General features: G+C 31.8%; 1 protein-coding gene across 1 annotated transcript in view; it reads right to left on the bottom strand.

Moving 5' to 3' along the window:
- The window catches only part of LOC136039167 (MDS1 and EVI1 complex locus protein EVI1-A-like), a 137,195-nt gene extending 122,725 nt beyond the window's left edge, over positions 1-14,470 (bottom strand). The window contains exon 1 of the mRNA XM_065722681.1: positions 14,059-14,470. The gene's annotated coding sequence lies outside the window, so the exon portion shown is untranslated. The remainder of the gene's footprint in view (positions 1-14,058) is intronic.
- Between the last annotated feature and the right edge of the window lie 1,689 nt (positions 14,471-16,159).

The raw sequence follows: 16,159 nt of genomic DNA, 5'->3' as shown, positions 1-16,159 counted from the left end.
ATTTTGTTTTAGATCTTTTAATTCATTTATAATCTTTTTTTTGTAAGCAAACTTATCAGTATGATCCTGGGTTATTGTTTTATATGTACTTTTGTCATTTAGATGTGTGTACATTTTACTGTCGTAACCTGTCGGATCCATAGCACACAAAATAATTTGTATGTTATATTTACCAATAATTTGAAAATCATAAATCTCCTGAATTCTTGTAAAGATAAAATTCCAGTAACTCGCCAAAGAGGTGTCTATCAAATACCATGTGACCGTGGCAAATTGTATGTAGGGAGAACTCACCAGAATTTCAAGAAACGCCTTCAACAGCATAAAGATGATATCACCAAAACTCTAAGTTCTAACATTACTTTTGTTTCTTTTGATTCTGCTTTAAGCAGCCATGTTTTTGAAAATCCTAGCCACAGAATATTATTTTGAAGAATTCACCCTTATTAGCAAAGACCTAGGCATAAAGCAAGTAGTTCGCTGTTCCCGACTATCAGGTATACATTTACGCACAATAATCAGTTTCTATACTATAAAACGCAAGCTAATGCAAAAATTTGAAATTTATATGCGATAACATAAATCCTGTTGGTTGTATTGACTACAATAAATGTCGTAAAAATATACATTAAGTGTTTTATTTCTAAACCTAAAATATTTGTATATAAAAAGTATATATATTCTATTCACTATGATATGCCTACAATACTGCATTACAGTGTAACAATAAGTGCGGCCCGTGTAATATCCCCACGTAAACTCTTGGCCCTTTTACAACACAAGGTTGCCAACCCTAGAGTCTAGTACATGTACTGGTTTTAGGGTCTGATTTTTTTCTCCACTTGAAGGTTATCTTTACAGAAACTTTATAAATACTATTTCTCTATCTCTGACGCATTTAACCATACAGAGTTCGGTTAATTTAGTTTCAATAAAACAAAATGCATTTTACTATTACTCGCTCTCCAAAATAGTGAAGGCGATGAGGCACTTTTTTTTTATTTTTGTGGCCCAACTATTAAAAATCGACCGGGCAGTTCTGCTAAAAATTGTAGAGCCTGGACAGGAAAAACACACAAAAAAATGACGAAATAGCCGACTCCTACTTTTCCGTTTTCTGGATTAAACGAATTCGGATTTTATGGAGTTCAGGAAAGAATAGTCTCTAAGAACGTTGTAGAATACCTGCTAGGACAACGTTAGCAATAAGATAGAGGGAAATATAATTTGATAAATTTGATAGCTTTGGGAGCTCCATGTGGGGCTACCTGCTTTGATTGAAAACCTGGCCGACACAGGGGACGTAATATTAAGGTTGTATATACTTTGGTAATTTTATTACTGGTAATTTGGTAATTTTGTATCTTTAAACAAGCTTCTCGCTTGCTTTTTGAATTGTTTACACATTCAAGACCCCTGATAGTTTCTACCAAAATTTCTAGGAAGCATTATTTGAGAGGCTTAGCAGCTCCCTGTGGTGCGGGGAAATATTTGCCGGTGGATCCTGTGTCTGTAAGACGGTCAGCCGGCCTTGAGGCTAATAAAATAATTTTTAATGTTTCAAATGGCCTTAAGACGCTAAAATACGCATTTCTGACATCCAAATTCATACTTAGAAAAGGAGATAGTTGATATAATCTATATTGCAATACCACGCAAACACTCATTAGTCACGAAAGATTAGACTTAAATGTGTTCGGAAAGGGTGTTACATATCACCTGTAAAATTCTTCAGGAATACACTTTAGGAATACAAAACGCCAAAAAATCACCTTGTATTAGTTAATTTAAATTATTGCACAGATAACAAGAAGATTTGACCAACTACACCTTTGCCCGAAGGGAAGGTGGATACTCTGGCCAGTATTTTGTACCAGTTTTTTATGATGCATCACTTTTTGATGGCTTCGAAAAATCTTCTCCAGTATCATGATATCAATTCTGATCTAATTATTCAGTTGATGATTATTCTTTGATTGATGTATCAGGATCACTGTATTAACGAATTAGCAGTTGATTGGCTACACTCAATTTTCTATCGTGGCTTGATGGATTGGAAAATATAATGAGATTCTTTAGCCAGAAGCGAAGGACATCATTTACTATTTAATTATAGCTTTTTTGTTGAGTCTTGCGGTGTTTGTTTCGCAGTACAACTTAATGTCAAAGTTAATATTAGTTATTTGGCAAGCAAAAAAGAAGAAAAACAATCTCGCATTAAAAAACGTTTCTCTTCAATAGATTTTGTAGTTTTATCATTGTATTTTTGTATTTTTTTTGAATTTTTGGTATATTATTGGATTTCTTATTTATATGCTCAAAAGCATTATTTATGTATATGTATATTTGTATTTATACATTTTTATATTTTATTGCTTTTTTATGGTATTTTTATTGCAAAACTATATTTGTTTCGTAGCACAACTTAATGTCAAAGTTAATATTATTTGTTTGGCCAGCGAAACGGAAGAAAAACAAGTTTGTATTAAAATATCTCGTTTCTATCGTTTTGAATTTTTGTCACTGTTTTTTTTTTTAGTATTTTTGTACACTTAATATGCATATTTATATATATATATATATATATATATATATATATATATTTAATATCTATAAAAGGAGCACTCTAAAAATATTTAAATGTTTATGTATAATTGTATATACGTATTGATAATATTTTATTGTACTTACATTGTATTTGTTTTACAACCGTATTTGTTTCGTGCTTAATGACATTAAACTTAATGTCAAAATTAGTATTAAATTTTTGGCAACAAGAAGAAGAACAAGCTCACATTAAAAACTTTATCTCCTCTTTAGTTTTTGTGTTTCTTATCGTCGTGCTTTTGGGTTTGCTTTTGTATTTCCTTATATCTTCGAATATTTATATATATTTTCTTATCCGTATTTTATGTAAAGATATGCATACTTACACACTTTTTTTGTTTTATTGTGCCTTCATTATATTTTTATTGTATGCCTGTAGTTGTTTCGCAGCATAACTTAATGTCAAGGTTAATATTAGTCGTTTGGCAAGAAAAATGGAACAAAAATTGGTTCTCATTTAAAACTATATCTCCTGTCCAAGTTTTGTATTTTTGGTCATTGTATCTTTATATTTTCTCTCTGTATTTTAAATAGTTTTATACGTATACTTATTTGCAATTTATATGTATGTGTATATATGTATACATTATACATACGTATATTTATATGTATATGTATATTTCTGTATATATTTTTTACATCTCGAAATTATAACAGTACAGAGTAGGGATGAAGCCTTTTAATCGACTGTGAACAGATATAAAATTTTTAACCGGATATTTTGAACACATATGCAGTATTCATCATCAGCAGTATGAACACTGCATATCTGCTCGAAATATCCAGTTAAAAATTTATATCCGCTCACTGTCGATTAAATGGCTTCATCCTATTTCAAACTGTTATACTTTCGTCATGGAAAGGCAGTGGGGTCTTTGAAGTTATCTATTTTTTACATCTCCTTGTATTTTCATTGTACATTTACTATACGGCTGTATTTTCAAATATATTATATATTATATAGGTATATATAATTATATAGTTATTATATATATATATATATATACTAGCTGTTGGGGTGGCGCTTCGCGCCACCCCAACACCTAGTTGGTGGGGGCGCTTCGCGCCCCCCCAAGCCCCCCCGCGCGCGTAAGTCGTTACGCGCCATAATAGTTACGCGCCATTGTAGTTGTGTCCCTATGTCCCACCTGTGAATATAGATAGATATATATATATGGTTTTAACTACGTAAAACTTGCGAATATACAACATTCTTTGCTGTCCCATTGTCTTTGCATATAAATAGATTGTCAGGTTTACCGACTCTTGAACATGCAACATATAATGGTCCATGGGAAAACAATCTGTATTCAGATCTATACCTCATGATTCTAATGATTGCCCTTGAGCTTTGTTGATGGTGATTGCTAATCGACCATTCCCTGTCCCGGTGTCCCGGTCGTCATTTACATCCCCCTGTTTCCCCCGGTGTCCCCGTTGTAGTTGTGTCCCTGTGTCCCGGTCGTCATTTATATTCCCTGTGTCCCGGGTCCCGGTCGTCATTTGTATCCCGGTGTCCCGGTCTGTATATACATTCGTTTTTTAGTTTTGTTTTTCTCCTTTATTTTTTTCCTTTTTTTTTCTTTTTTAGCTTATTTAGATTTTTAGATTTTTTAGTTTTTTTATTAGTTTTTAGTTTTTTTTTCTTTTTAGTTTTTTTGTCCCGGTCGTCATTTATATCCCCCTGTTTCCCCCGGTGTCCCCGTTGTAGTTGTGTCCCTGTGTCCCGGTCGTCATTTATATTCCCTGTGTCCCGGTCGTCATTTGTATCCCGGTGTACCGGTCTGTATATACATTCGTTTTTTAGTTTTGTTTTTCTCCTTTATTTTTTTCCTTTTTTTTTCTTTTTTAGTTTATTTAGATTTTTAGATTTTTTAGTTTTTTTATTAGTTTTTAGTTTTTTTTTCTTTTTAGTTTTTTTGCAGTTTTTACCTTCTTTTTAGTTTTGTTAATTTTTTTTTTTACTTGTGTCCTGGTCGTCATTTATACTCCCTGTGTCCCGGTGCTTTGTTGATTGCTAATCGAACATTCCTTTTGTCCTGGTCGCTTTCTCTTTGAGTGTCGTCATTTATTTTTTTCTTTTTTAGTTCTTTTAGTTTTTACCTTTTTTAGTTTTTTTTAGTTTTTAGTTTTTTTAGTTTTTTACCTTTTTTTAGTTTTTTTAGTTTTTTTAGTTTTTTAGCTTTTTTATTTTTTTTATTAGTTTTTAGTTTTTTTTGTAGTTTTTGCCTTTTTTTAGTTTTTTCAGTTTTGACGTCACCTGATCCAGTTTTTTCAGGTGACGTCACCTGATCCACGATCCACAGATCCACAGACAACTTATTTTTATATATATAGATAGTTTTTTTTTTTTTTACTTATGTCCTGGTCGTCATTTATACTCCCTGTGTCCCGGTGCTTTGTTGATTGCTAATCGAACATTCCTTTTGTCCTGGTCGCTTTCTCTTTGAGTGTCGTCATTTATTAGTTTTTTCCTTTTTTTTTTTTAGTTTTTTATTGGTTTTTACCTTTATTTTAGCTTATTTTTCAGTTTTTTCCTTTTTTTTAGTTTTTTTTTATTTTTTATTTTTTTTTAGTTTTTTACCTTTTTTTAGTTTTTTTAGTTTTTTTAGTTTTTTAGCTTTTTTACTTTTTTTATTAGTTTTTAGTTTTTTTTTGTAGTTTTTGCCTTTTTTTAGTTTTTTCAGTTTTTTTTTTAGTATTTTATTGGTTTTTACCTTTATAGTTTTTTTAGTTTTTTAGCTTTTTTATTTTTTTTATTAGTTTTTAGTTTTTTTTGTAGTTTTTGCCTTTTTTTAGTTTTTTCAGTTTTGACGTCACCTGATCCAGTTTTTTCAGGTGACGTCACCTGATCCATCCATCCATCCACAGACAGACAACTTATTTTTATATATATATAGATATATATATATATATATATATATATATATATATATATATATATATATATATATATATATATATATATATATATATATATATATATATATATATATACTATATAGTTGTAACTATATATATATACTATTATATATTTAGTTATATAGTTATAACTATATATATATATATATATATACTAGCTGTTGGGGTGGCGCTTCGCGCCACCCCAACACCTAGTTGGTGGGGGCGCTTCGCGCCCCCCCCAAGCCCCCCCGCGCGCGTAAGTCGTTACGCGCCATAATAGTTACGCGCCATTGTAGTTGTGTCCCTATGTCCCACCTGTGAATATAGATATATATATATATATATATGGTTTTAACTACGTAAAACTTGCGAATATACAACATTCTTTGCTGTCCCATTGTCTTTGCATATAAATAGATTGTCAGGTTATCCCCCTGTTTCCCCCGGTGTCCCCGTTGTAGTTGTGTCCCTGTGTCCCGGTCGTCATTTATATTCCCTGTGTCCCGGGTCCCGGTCATCATTTGTATCCCGGTGTCCCGGTCTGTATATACATTCGTTTTTTAGTTTTGTTTTTCTCCTTTATTTTTTTCCTTTTTTTTTCTTTTTTAGCTTATTTAGATTTTTAGATTTTTTAGTTTTTTTTATTAGTTTTTAGTTTTTATTTCTTTTTAGTTTTTTTGTCCCGGTCGTCATTTATATCCCCCTGTTTCCCCCGGTGTCCCCGTTGTAGTTGTGTCCCTGTGTCCCGGTCGTTATTTATATTCCCTGTGTCCCGGTCGTCATTTGTATCCCGGTGTACCGGTCTGTATATACATTCGTTTTTTAGTTTTGTTTTTCTCCTTTATTTTTTTCCTTTTTTTTTCTTTTTTAGTTTATTTAGATTTTTAGATTTTTTAGTTTTTTTATTAGTTTTTAGTTTTTTTTTCTTTTTAGTTTTTTTGTAGTTTTTACCTTCTTTTTAGTTTTGTTAATTTTTTTTTTTACTTGTGTCCTGGTCGTCATTTATACTCCCTGTGTCCCGGTGCTTTGTTGATTGCTAATCGAACATTCCTTTTGTCCTGGTCGCTTTCTCTTTGAGTGTCGTCATTTATTTTTTTCTTTTTTAGTTCTTTTAGTTTTTACCTTTTTTAGTTTTTTTTTAGTTTTTAGTTTTTTTAGTTTTTTACCTTTTTTTAGTTTTTTTAGTTTTTTAGCTTTTTTATTTTTTTTATTAGTTTTTAGTTTTTTTGTAGTTTTTGCCTTTTTTTTTAGTTTTTTGTCCTGGTCGCTTTCTCTTTGAGTGTCGTCATTTATTAGTTTTTTCCTTTTTTTTTTTAGTTTTTTATTGGTTTTTACCTTTATTTTAGCTTATTTTTCAGTTTTTTCCTTTTTTTTAGTTTTTTTTTATTTTTTATTTTTTTAGTTTTTTACCTTTTTTTAGTTTTTTTAGTTTTTTTAGTTTTTTAGCTTTTTTACTTTTTTTATTAGTTTTTAGTTTTTTTTTGTAGTTTTTGCCTTTTTTTAGTTTTTTCAGTTTTTTTTTTAGTTTTTTATTGGTTTTTACCTTTATAGTTTTTTTAGTTTTTTAGCTTTTTTATTTTTTTTATTAGTTTTTAGTTTTTTTTGTAGTTTTTGCCTTTTTTTAGTTTTTTCAGTTTTGACGTCACCTAATCCAGTTTTTTCAGGTGACGTCACCTGACACATCCATCCACACATCCATCCACACATCCACAGACAGACAACTTATTTTTATATATATAGATATATATATATATATATATGTACATATTTATATATATATATATATATATATATATATATATATATATATATATATATATATATATATATATATATATATATATATATTATAGTTATGTATGTATTATATAGTTGTATATAATTATATAATATACTATATAGTTATTTGGCAAGCAAAAAAAGAAATAAAGCCAGCTCGCATTAAAAAACTATGTATCTTCTATGATTTTATATTTCGATCATTTTATTTTTAGATTTTTCTATATATTTATACATAATTTAATTTAATGTCAAAGCTAACATAATTAATTTAAACTTAATAATTAGCATAATAAACAAAGAATAATATAATACTAACACAATAATTTAATGCCAAAGCTACTTTTAAAAAGCTCATTATCTTGTCAAAATTGTTACCCATGTTTGAATACTTTCATTGCATTTTAATTGTAAGTGGAAAGACAGTGTTTTCTAAAAAATTGTTGCCACAAAGTCCAATATTTGACTATTACGCTCAAAACTCTCTGTCACAATCTTAAACAGCTACAACTTAATTTGTCTGAGAAATTCTTTTACTAATTTCTTTGTCCATGGATATATAATTATTATTAGCAGCTATTATAATCTCAATTGTTAGTTAAAAATAATGTTCAGACACCAGGAAAACGGCTTAAATTTTTGAAGATATTCTAACCTACTTATCAAGCTATATATATTTGAACAGTTAATTAACAAAAAGAGATCAAAATCAAAATGAACAAGCATTATCCTAAATAGGTTTAATATTAAAGACTGAATCATACATGACACAAAACTAGTACATTGCAAGTAACTCAGTGTTGTCATGATATAAAAAGAATGCTTATATTATATTAGCTAAATTTGATAGCAAATATTTTCACATTTCTACTAATGAAAAGTGGATTCCTTTCTTGACTAAGTAGTGAAAAAAGTAGTAAAATGGTAGTAGTAGTAGTGTAAGTAGTAAAGTAGTAGTGTAAGTAGTGTAAGTAGTAAAAATGTGAGTTTGGCGGAGGGGGGATACCACGAGATGGCTAATTTGACAGCGTATATATATATATATATATATATATATATATATATATATATATATATATATATATATATATATATATATATATATATATATATATATATATATACATAAAGCATAAAATTAAACAACCAGCCAACCAGCATTATAAACCCAGGAGCCCCACTGGGCATACAAAAATAATAATGACGAAGACCACACTGACTTTCCATAGTACAACCAAAGAAGAGAGAATAATGAGGAATTATTTCCCAAGACAGTGAACCGACAAAACCTAGTTGAATATTTCGGCCCTATGTCTAAGGGCCGTCTTCAGCAAAGACAATAATAAACAATAAAACACTTACAATAAAAGCTCTAGGCTAAAAATCCCTTTTTTTAAGTAGTCTTGGCATCATTACTTCTTAACGAGAAGTTCAGCCAGGACAGTGTGGTGAAAGCTAACCTTTTACAAGCTATTAAATAAAAAAAAACTAGTTTTTTTAACTGAAAGTAAGGAGCGACATTAAAACTTAAAACGAACAGAAATTACTCCGTATATGAAATGGGTTGTCCCCTCCGCAGTACCACGCTCTTTACGCTAAAGTTTGACTCTTTGCCACAATTCTACTTTTTAAAACAACTAAAAACTTTAGCGTAAAGAGCGTGGGACTGCGGAGGGGACAACCCATTTAATATACGGAGTAATTTCTGTTCGTTTTAAGTTTTAATGTCGCTCCTTATTTTCAGTTAAAAAAACTAGTTTTTTTTATTTAATTTCTGAACGTTTTTGAATTAATGCATGTTTGATTTTGGCTCTCCGCACATAAATTATTGAAATGAAATTAGTATATTAATTTTTTTTGGCTAAATGGCTTTCTCTTAGTTTTGATCAGGCGATTTTGAGAAATAAGGGGTGGGGAAGGAGGCCTAGCTGCCCTCCAATTTTTCGGTTACTTAAAAAGGCTACTAGAACTTTTAATATTCAACGAACGTTTTTATTAGTAAAAAATATACGTAACTTAAGAATTAACTTACGTAACAAACTTTTATATTCTTATATTTTTATTATGTGTACGAGGGGGTTTGTATCCTCGTTAATACCTCGCTCTTTACACTAAATCGTAGGTTTTGTTCCAATTCTTTAAGAATGACCCCTGAATCAAATAGGCCGTAGAATAAATAGTTGAAATCACTAAAAATATTTTAGCATAAAGAGCGAGGTATTTATCTCCTCCTAAATACCTCGCTCTTTATGCTAAAGTATTTTTAGAACCCTTCATATGCGTAATAATCTCTGTTTGTTTTAAATTTCAATGCTATTCCTTACTTTCATTTGAAAAAAACGTTTTCATGTTTATTTTTTCATTGTTTTTTTTTTTTATAGTAATGCTAGAAAAACCTGCGCCCTTTTCATTGATTTTTTTTCCCCCATAGCATATTTCTCCAAGGAAAGATCCTCCCACATAGCCCCCTCCCTCAGCCCTACCCCCAAAACCAAAAAAATCCCCCTGAAAACGTCTGTACACTTCCCAATAACCATTATTATATGTAAACACTGGTTGAAGTTTGTAACTTTCAACCCCTCCCCCAGGGACTGTGGGGGAGTAAGTCATCCCCAAAAACATAGTTATTAAGATTTTCGACTATGCCAAACAAAATGGCTATCTCAAAATTTTGATCCGTTGACTTTGGGAAAAAAATGAGCGTGGGAGGGGGCCTAGATGCCCTCCAATTTTTTTGGTCACTTAAAAAGGGCACTAGAACTTTTCATTTCCGTTAGAATGAGCCCTCTTGCGACATTCTAGGACCACTTGGTCGATACGATGACCCCTGGGGAAAAAAAAAAAAAAAAACAAAAAAAACAAACAAATAAACACGCACCCGTGATTTGTCTTCTGGCAAAAAATGCAAAATTCCACATTTTTGTAGATAGGAGCTTGAAACTTCTACAGTAGGGTTCTCTGATACGCTGAATCTGATGGTGTCATTTTTGTTAAGATCCTATGACTTTTAGGGGGTGTTTCCCCCTATTTTCCTAAATAAGGCAAATTTTCTCAGGCTCGTAACTTTTGATGGTTAAGACTAAACTTTATGAAACTTATATATTTAAAATCAGCATTAAAATGCGATTCTTTTAATGTAGCTATTTATATCAAAATTCAATTTTTTAGAGTTTTGGTTACTATTGAGCCGGATCGCTCCTTACTACAGTTCGTTACCACGAACTGTTTGAAAAGGTTCATTCATTGAACAAGCAGTATTTAATAAAAATTGGAAAAATTTCTTATTGCGATATTTGCCTTTTCTGCAGCTAATATTGTAGTTCTTTTGGGATTGGGCTTGCTTTTATTCGTTCCTATTTTTGTTTTATTTTAAATTATATTATTTTCTATAGTTAATTTTGTGAACATAGGATTTAGTGTGTATTCACCCAAGTCTCTATTTAGGGATGTATTATTATTTAAGTTTCGTTTGATTTCGATTGCCTCGCGGAATTGCTAGGTCATTAGCAATGACCTAGGAATCAAACAAACTGTCCGCGAGGCAATCGCAATCAAAAGAAACTTAAATAATAATACATTCCTAAATAGAGACTTGGGTGAATACACACTCAACCCTATATGCAAACTGTTTCTCAACTGTTTAAATCTAACTTGGTCAAACAGTTCGTGGTAACGAACTGTAGTAAGGAGCAACCCGGCTCAATAGTAAACGAAACTCTAAAAAATGGAATTTTGATGCTAAAATATACATCAAAAGAATCAGATTTTCATGCTGATTTTAAATATATAAGTTTCATCAAATTTAGTCTTTGTTATCAAAAGTTACGAGCCTGAAAAAATTTGCCTTATTTAGAAAATAGGGGAAACGCCCCTTAAAAGTCACAAAATCTTAAAGAAAATCACACCATCGCATTCGGCGTATCAGAGAACCCTGCAGCAAAATTTTCAAGCTCCTATCTACAAAAATGTGGAATTTCGTATTTTTTGCCAGAAGACAAATCACGGGTGCGTGTTTATTTGTTTGTTTGTTTTTTGTTTTTTTTTTTTCTTTTCCCAAGGGGTCATCGTATCGACCAAGTGGTCCTAGAATATCGCAAGAGGGCTCATTCAAACGGAAATGAAAAGTTCTAGTGCCCTTTTTAAGTGACCAAAAAAAAATTGGAGGGCACCTAGGCCCCCTCCCACGCTCATTTTTCTCCAAAGTCAACAGATCAAAATTTTGATCTATAGCCATTTTGTTCCGCATAGTCCAAAACCATAATAACTACGTCTTTGGGAATGACTTACTCCCCCACAGTCCCTGGGGGAGCGGCTTCAAGTTACAAACTTCGACCAGTGTTTACATATAATAATGGTTATTGGGAAGTGTACAGTCGTTTTCAGGGGATTTTTTTTTATTTTGGGGGTGGGGTTGAGGGGAGGGGGCTATGTGGGAGGATCTTTCCTTGGAGAAATATGTCACGGGGGAACAAAAATTCAATGAAAAGGGCGCAGAACTTTCTAAAATTACTATAAAAAAAGCAATGAATTAATAAACATGGAAAAGTTTTTTCAATTGAAAGTAAAGAGTAGCATTGAAACTTAAAACGAACAGAGATTATTGCGCATATGAGGGGTTATAAAAATACTTTAGCATAAAGAGCGAGGTATTTAGGAGGAGATAAATACCTCGCTCTTTATGCTATAGTATTTTTAGTAATTTCAACTATTTATTCTACGGCCTTTCTGATTCAGGGGTCATTCTTAAAGAATTGGGACAAAACTTACGATTTAGTGTTAAGAACGAGGTGTTAACGAGGGTACAAACCCCCTCATATACATAATAAAAATTAAAGAATATAAAAGTTTGTTGCGTAAGTTAATTCTTAAGTTACGTATATTCTTTATTAATAAAAAAATTCGTTAAAAATTAAAATTTATAGTTGCCTTTTTATGTAACCGAAAAATTGCATGGCAACTAGGCCTCCTTCTCCATCCCTTATTTCTCAAAATCGTCTGATCAAAACTAAGAGAAAGCCATTTAGCCAAAAAAGGAATTAATATGCAAATTTCATTTTAATAATTTATGTGTGGAGAGCCAAAGTCAAACATGCATTAATTCAAAAACGTTCAGAAATTACATAAAAAAACTAGTTTTTTATAATTGAAAGTAAGGAACGACATTAAAACTTAAAACGAACAGAAATTACTCCGTATATGAAATGGGTTGTCCCCTCCGCAATCCCTCGCTCTTTACGTTAAAGTTTGACTCTTTGCCACAATTCTGCTTTTTAAAACAATTAAAAGCTTTAGCGTAAAGAGCAAGGGATGGCGGAGGGGACAACCCATTTCATATACGGAGTAATTTCTGTTCGTTTTAAGTTTTAATGTCGCTCCTTACTTTCAGTTAAAAAAAACTAGTTTTTTTATGTAATTCATACAAGGCTCAATATCAGTTACTATTTGTGCCGACAAAACCTGTTCAAGGAGAAAAGGTCGGCTCATTAAATCATCCAGCATAGACGCATCGAGAGTAAATGAAATCTCGAACCAAAACAAATCTCTCTAAATGAAAAAAAATAGCAAGAAAGAAAAAATACACATGAAAGCAGAGAAAAAGAAAAATTGAAAAATACAATCAAAAACATTAAAACAAAATAAACAAATGCAAAAAGCACTAATCATAACATATGAGACCAAATACAGTCGGTAATAAAACGGATCTTCTTGACTGTTGACCCTACACTAGGCTTTGCCAAAATCTGACCCTGATCTGACCAAACATTTCGTTGACCATACTTGTCTTTCCCTGCGTTCAAAATGTCCCGGCGACGTTTAGTTAGAGACTCCGATACGAAAACACCAGTTGAAGCAAGTTTAGCTTTTGCTTTAAACACTCTACGGGCTACATCTTTGCCAGAAAATTTAACGACGATCGGAGCAGCTCTAATAGAACTTTCTTCATGTTGTGTAGTTGGATTATTCAATCGGTGACGGTATACATTAATAAAATCAGAATATGAGAGGTCGGTCACAGATATTTTGCTATTTATAATGCAAGATATTGTCGTACGAGTGTCTACACCAGGTAACTGCTTCACTCCATGAAATACAAGACTATCAAGCATGGACTCCTGATCATAATTATCAAGCTTTTTTCTATTCTACTAATCCTCTCCTCCAAATTTTCAATTTGAGTTCTCAGACTACCTAGAGTCTGCTCAATTTTCACAAACTTTGGATTAAACTTGAGCGTGACTGAATCATAAACCTGGCTGAGAGTCAGTTCAGTAGCCTCTTTCAGTGACCTAGGGTCATTGAACTTTTCAGTCACTTTCTTTTTAATATTTTCCAGCAGATCACTTCTCCAGCTGGGCTTCAGTTGCAACTACTTTGTCATAAATTTGGGCGATACTTGAAGAAACTGAGTTAGACCCTAATTTATCATTTGCTTTCAGGGCTAAAAAAGTCTTAGAAAGAGTTTCATAAATTTCAGGGGTATTATCAAGTTCCACAATTGCTTTTTTGACAGTAGGCGTGGATGAATCTATTGTTTTAGGGTTGTATTCTTTAAAATCCGCAACTATTAACCTAAATTCATCGTAACTACCGTTACAAAAGACCAGATAAGTGGGCTTTCCGTGCGAATCCTTTCCCATTTACAAAATTTTCACGGGTCATAGGGGGTAGTTCTTGTATTTAGCTAGCGCAACACCAAACTGCTTGAAACGCTGCATCATTAACAGTATCTTACTTTTAGAAGTCGATAAACAGAGCAAAAAGACTTACTTTTAAGTGAGGGCCGAGCCTCCCTTTGCATCCAAGTGGATTCCAATCCAACCTGTGTAAAGTCGGCCTAAAAGACTTTCCTGCGTATCACTGAGCAGTGCACTTTCCCAAAGAGGGCCTACAATTTGCCAATTCCATAATAAATAATCCTCCAAAAATTTCCGTCCCAATTTGCAAAACTTATTTCAGTAATTGCAAGTTACTTCGTAACAGCACATTTAATTCAAAGCAGTAGCTAGCTCAGATCATGAACAATGTAAAAAGATAATCCGATTAGTTTATATGTTGCAACCTTGAAAACTAGTTCAGTATTCCAATTTTTAATAAATACAGTTAGTTCAATGAATGAACCTTTTTAGCTTGTGAAATGTTAGCTTTTATCACACAGTCTTGGCTGAACTGTTCGTTAAGAGGTAGTGATATCAAGGCTATTTAAGAAAAAAAAAATGGATTTTTAGCCGAGAGCTTTTATTGTAAGTGTTTTGTTGTTTATTATTTTCTTTGCTGAAGACGGCCCTTAGATATAGGGCCGAAATATTCGAATAGGTTCTGTGGGTTCACTGTCTTGGGAAATAAGTCCTCACTATTCTCTCTTCTGTGGTTGTAACATAAAGAAATATGCTAAAAAAAAAAATTCTTAATCAGTAATAGGCAGAATAATTATAGTTAACACATTTTCAGGGGGGAAAGTTTTATCTCCAGCTTTTCCTTGTTTTTCCAGTTTTTCTAAGAAATTCATAAATTTCTTAGAACCTATATGTTTATAGAGTATATAACCCCACCCCAGTAATGTGCAAATATACACCCAGAATTCCATCCTGAATCTCAATATAACATTTTTTTGCGTCACAAATGAACTTGACCCCCATATTATCCATATGGTGGATATCCGGGGAGCGGTAGCGAATCCCATATTATATAGGCGCTTGTTTTAAGTTGTAATGCTGCTTCTAAATTTTGTTTGAAAAAAAATGATATTTAAACTTTAATTTTACTATTAGTCCTTATAATTTATCTTTTTCTATCTAAACATGATAAGAGCTTCCGTTTCAGACACTCCTGTTTATTTGCTAAAGTATAAATTTTAGTAAGTTTTACAAATTAAGAACTGAAAAGTATTCATGAAGAAGGTGAGTTATTTAGCTCTGCCTGAAATGCCAAAATATTTTTTTTTTCAGTTTGTTATGCATAAATTTTCTTCGGGGCTTTTTTGCTGGTGTTTATACTTTATTTGAAAATTCGAAAAAGTATCGTTTACAATGTTTACTGTTTACAGTGTAATTGTTTACAATGTAGTTTGAAATTTGAAAAATTATTTTGAAAAAAAACAAAACAACAAAGTTCCTCCTAAATTTCAAGAAATACATATCCCACCGGCTACATTTTTGCTAATTCGCATTAACAAGGATTCATTTGAAATATGTTGCTTTTGTAACCAAAAAATCATATAAATGGCAAAAAATGAGTATCTTGTCATCACAAATTTTTATGATTGTTTTCGGCTTATTTCATATCAACCCCAAAAATGTGATCTCAATAAATTTTCAAGATTCTGAGGTTTCAAGTTTTATTCAAATTCAACTCGTTATTTCCTATATTTCTTATATACCTTCCTTTCTTGTGCTTGCTACACTTGGCTAAAGTTTCAAGTACCAGTTGGCTACGTATATTGAACTCTGAAATGCTTTCAGTAAAGCGCTACATGATCTGAAAGACAAAATCATGCTATTCCTTAAGAAGAATCATTTAAGCTACATTCTGCCATTTAGCATAATTTTTTATGTTTCTTCGCATGGTCTTAATGGGGAGTCTGTACGACCCTTTGTTGCTTAATCAACACGTTAGCACTTTTCCTGAGAGCGACTTTTAACGAAATACTGTAAAACGCCCCATCACTTACAGTGAAAACTATGGAACGACCAAAAATAAGTATTCAAATCTTTGATCGCGGTTCGATCTTTTCCGTTATACGTGTACCACTATTGAAATTGTACCTTTTCTTGTTTGAGTTAAGCATTTGAGTTGACTTAAGTTAAGTTATTGAGCTGATTTATAGGTGAGTTGAGTTAAGGGTTGAGTTAAGTATTTAATGCCTACGTTG

This window comes from Artemia franciscana, chromosome 19 (genome assembly GCF_032884065.1).
Source record: "Artemia franciscana chromosome 19, ASM3288406v1, whole genome shotgun sequence".
NCBI lineage: Eukaryota > Metazoa > Arthropoda > Branchiopoda > Anostraca > Artemiidae > Artemia > Artemia franciscana.
The sequence above is the reverse complement of the archived record's forward strand: the minus strand, read 5'-3'. Positions and strand labels throughout refer to the sequence as shown.